The sequence below is a fragment of the Callithrix jacchus genome, chromosome 3, assembly GCF_049354715.1.
Source record: "Callithrix jacchus isolate 240 chromosome 3, calJac240_pri, whole genome shotgun sequence".
Taxonomy (NCBI): Eukaryota; Metazoa; Chordata; class Mammalia; order Primates; family Cebidae; genus Callithrix; species Callithrix jacchus.
In genome coordinates, this window is record NC_133504.1 from 114573105 (window position 1) to 114578112 (window position 5008).

Consider the following 5008-nt stretch of genomic DNA (forward strand, 5'->3'; position numbering starts at 1 on the left):
TCTTTATTATCTGCTTTATCTTTTCTGGACTACTTGGCTGCAAATGCCTTGTGCCAGAGATCCTGCTTTATTTTCGAGTGCCGAATCCAGCCTACACACAGTCAATACACATTAACTAAATGGATGACCACTTGATCTGTATCATCTCTACATTTCCTCCAGCTGTTGAACTGCCCACTCCTTCAAGTACATGGCATTTGACTAATACCTGGAAATGGAATTGCTTTACCTCCATCCAGTCTTACGATGTTTATGAATCCACTCCTGAATACTGCTTCCGCTTTGTTTAAGATTGTATCAAGTTACTGATTCTGTGGATTAGCCAAATGATTACCCTGATTTCTATGGGAACCTAGTGACTCCGGAGTCTCACTTACAGGGATGTGTTAAGGTCACCCACTGGGGCAGAGCTTCTAGGGACCAGCCCAATTAAAAACAAAAGTAACCATCAGGATGACTGTCAGCCTGGGGGAGGAGGAAAAGGGGAGTTGTGGCTCTGTGGCTAGAGCGTTTCAGTTTTGCAAGATGTAAAGGTTCTGGAGATTGGTGGCACAACAGTATAAATATACTTAACATTACTGAACTACACACTAAAAATGATTAAGGTAAATTTTTTGTTTTTTACCACAATTTAAAAAATGTAACTATCAGAGTCTCCACAATACACTGAGGAAGCCACCATGAAATAAAGATACTGCATTTTATTTATTTATTTATTTATTTATTTATTTATTTATTTATTTATTTATTTATTTTGAGATGGAGTTTTACTCTTGTTACCCAGGCTGGAGTGCAATGGCGCAATCTCGGCTCACCGCAACCTCCACCTCCTGGGTTCAAGCAATTCTCCTGCCTCAGCCTCCCAAGTAGCTGGGACTACAGGCGCAGGCCACCATGCCCAGCTAATTTTTGTATTTTTAGTAGAGACGGGGTTTCACCTTGTTGACCAGGATGGTCTCGATCTCTTGACCTCGTGATCCACCCGCCTCAGCCTCCCACAGTGCTGGGATTATAGGCGTGAGCCACCGCGCCCGGCTGATACTGCATTTTATTTTATGGCAGAGTGTAGAAAGCTTGGGGTGTCCTCTCCAGAATTCTTAAAAACATAAGAACAGGTCTGTATGGCCAAATAGAAATATCTTCCAAATATTTTACATTGCAAAGATGAAAGCTGAGCTTAGAAAATGACTGTCTACACTATGAAATAGTGTGTGGAAGTTATTAAATATTTGTACAAAATACCTGAATGCCAATTAACTGTGCTTTTTCACCAGAGACAAATCAAAGTAATTGAACTGAAATTTATTGCAATGGTTGGGTTTTGAACAAAGGCCCAGCAATGATAAAGCTTCTTTAGCAACAACTACAGACCTGTGGGGATGAATACACACCTGGTTTCGGCTCGCAGAGTTCTATAGTTTATTCAAGTTACTCTGCTTGAGTAATAAGCCTTTTGTCTTCTTGTTTCACAAGGCAAGGCTACCTAGGGTTCAATGCCTAATGGAAATACAATGGGTTTTTAATACTTACATATACCTTCTTTAGAAATCAGAGACTAGCCTTATCCAACAGCTTTGTCTCTTGCCATATTTAAGCCATTGTTTTAGGCAGCAATGTTCTAAATACTGTTAATCCAGAGTTTTTCAAATTCCTCATTTGCTTTTGCTTCTGAAAGCGTTCAGTATTGCTGATCATGCCTCCTTTTTGAAAAGCTCTCTACAGCTATGCCTCTAGCTGTGGTTTTCTGTTTTTCTTCCTCCTTCTCTGACTCCATCCTTCTTGCTGCCTTTGCTCCCTTACTTCTTTCTCCTCTATTCATTCAATGAATATTCACGGAGTGGGGCACTTTGAGCGGGGAGCAAAATGGATGTGAGGCCTGCTCCCGGGGGTGCAACTGAGAGATGAGAGACAGGTGTAGATCAAATCAACACAGTAACAAGAGTCAACTTGCAATGACCACCCATGCTGGTGACACTAGGCCATGGGGCTGAGATCTAAAGCATGAGTGGGTGTGTACTGATGAGATGAAAAGGCAAGGTCATAACCCCAGTGTTCACTCCTCAGGCAGCTGTCATCCTTCACCAAAAGCCTTAATTTGCATTGTGCTTATTGATTTACAAATCACTTTCACCCATATCTTGTCATAATAATATGTTGGATGCGGTTAGCCCTTTACATAATTGAGGACACAAGGTTAGAGCCCTTAAATGGCATACGCAGAGCCACGTGGTCCGTAATTAGCACCAATGGACTGACCCTAAGTCCTGGGAATATCATCTCTCTTTCTTGGTGACTCATTCACTCACTGTCATGACCTCAGCTCTCACCTCAACAGAAAACTTTTAGATCCCCCTCTTTGAAATTAATTGTTCAGATGTACATTTCACATTAGCTGCTAAATATTTCCATCTGACATTCCAATAATGTCACCTAAATAAAATATCTAAAACCATTAGTCTTCTACAAAAGCCAGTTTTGCTTTTGAAATTTCTTACATTTGTTCTCATGGTATTGTTCTGTCAGCTAGCTGGGGCCAAAACCTGGAATTCATTCTCTTTTCTCATTTCACTCTGGCTCCTGGGTGAGTCACCAAGTCCACTGAGGGTCCCATCACGAAGATATGTCCATCTGTCTCTCCAATTTCATCTGCATTTCTGTTTTGTGGGTTTTTTTTAGGCTTGTTTTATTTTAATGGCTGATCTGTGTAATCACAGAGGCCAGTATGTACAGACAAAGGGTGAGCTTTTATTTCTTAGTCTCTTCCTCCTTGGACAAAGTCTTGATGATCTCCTCCTTCTTGGCCTGGAGGCGCTCTTCAAGGCACTTGCGTGCTTCCGTGATCTTAGACCTACAGGCCTCAGCCTGGTCAGCCAGGAGCTTCTTGACAGCCTTGTCTGCCTTCGGCTGTGGATGTGTTCCATGTGCCTCCGCTTGTGCTGGGTCTGTCCCATAGACCCTGGCGGATGGATGAAATGAGTAGTCAGACACAGGTATGCAGTATAAGATCAGCTAGGTGACTGCCTGGCTCTAGTGGCCAGAGAGCAGCCCAAAGAAGCTGGGGCTACTTCCCTTTATTCCGCGTAGGCACAATGCCAAAAACCTGGAGCAAACACAACCTGTAGGTAATTAACATTTGTATTGTTCCCCTTTCAGGGAATTTCACACCCACGTGATCAAAGGTCAGTTCTGGTCAATATAAGTAGACAAGTGTATTTAAGACAAATTCCCCTGCACTCTCTTGTATTACTCCTTGCCCTCTGCCTCAGGGTTATAGAACAGCTGCCTTCAGCTATTCTCTCCCCCGGCTCTGCAAAACCTTCCCACCTTTCAGAATGTTTGTGTCCTTTCCCTATATTTTTTCCCACCACTCTGACCGATCCCCCACATGCTTGTTTGTTTGTTTGTTTGTTTGTTTGCTTGCTTGCTTGCTTGCTTGTTTGTTTGTTTGTTTGTTTTGAGATGGAGTCTTGCTCTGTTGCCAGGCTGGAGTGCAGTGGCTGGATCTCAGCTCACTGCAACCTCCGCCTCTCAGGTTCAAGCGATTCTCCTGCCTCAAGACTCCTGAGTAGCTGGGACTACAGGCATGCTACCATGCCCAGATAATTTTTGTAATTTTAGTAGAGACAGGGATTCACCACTTGTTTTTGAACGCTTTCCCCTTCACCTCCAGGTACAGGCTTTGATACATGTGGTGATCAATCTTCTTAGATTCATGGTATCTTCTGAGCAGCCAGTGCAGAATCCTCGTTCTCATCCAAGTGACCTTCTCTGGCATTCAGGCATTGGCTACCCTTTCGCTTACCTATACTCATGTGCCTGCCCTTCTGGTGGGCCAAGGTGTTTTTCCAACATCGAGCCTGAGAATGGACTGTCACAGACTTGAGGATGATCAGTCCATCTTTGATCAGCTTCAGATCTGCTGACGGAGTTGGTAGTGGCAATTTCATTGTTCTCATTGGGGTCCAGCCAGATCTTCTCCTTGCCACAGAGGAGGACACTAGAGGTGAGCCTCTTCTGAAGCCTGAGCATACTCATCGCTGCAGCCACAGGAGTGAAAGGAAAGAGCTCCTCCATTTCTGTTTCTGCTTCTTGCGTCAGTGTGTCCTCACAACTGTTGGGCAGCAACCATCTGTTGCCCCTACTCTGTCTATGATACTGTCTTCCCCTCAAGGAGTTTACAGAAAAAAGGGCAGGTCAGATACATCCACAAACACCCAGAGATCACAATCCAAAGCTGAAAATGCTGTGCCATGACATAAATACTTATTACGTGCCTGACATGTGTCAGGAATTCTTCTAAGCACTAGAATAAGAAGACATGCTTTCTATGCTTGAGGGGGAAAAAAGGACTAGAACATAAGCTCCATAAAGTCAGGGATTCTTGTCTGTTTTGGTTCACCACTGTATCCTCAGCCTTTAGAATAGTGCTGGACACTCAGTAGGTGCTTAGTAAGTATTTGCTGAATGAAAGACTGAATGAGCAAATTTGTAACAACACTTCCAGCTTCACTTGGCCATGTCTTAGAGGTCCCATCCCTAGAATGCAAACATGGATGGAGGCTGAACTCGTTATTCGTTTGCAAGACAGATACCATGTACTCATAATTTTCCCTCCCCTCTCATACTGAGCAATTGTTCTTGACCCCAACATAGGACCCTTGATTATTTTTCTCTTGGAAAGAGTTATTCCCAGGGAACTTCTGGAGTCCTCATAAGAATAGATTCTTGTAGGCCCACCCCATCAAGTCTCCTGAGTAAATGTGGACTGAACATAGACGCCTACAATCCTAAAATAGGATTCCCAACCACATCCCAAAACTTCACCTGGACTCTCACCACCTGGGATAAACCTTATTAACATTTTGATGGTGTTTCCTAGATGCATCTCATTATATGTTCATATATCTATATATAATTTTATATAAAAGGAATGATACTATATGTAAGAGTTAAAGAAAGAGGAAAGAAACATGAAAAGTGTCTCAACAGTCAAAGACAGGTTTATTTT

At 43.0% G+C, this 5008-nt stretch overlaps 1 pseudogene; it reads right to left on the reverse strand.

Annotated features, from left to right (window-relative positions):
• Positions 1-2640: 2640 nt before the first annotated feature.
• On the reverse strand, positions 2641-4035 carry LOC128931596 (large ribosomal subunit protein eL19-like; annotated as a pseudogene).
• Between the last annotated feature and the right edge of the window lie 973 nt (positions 4036-5008).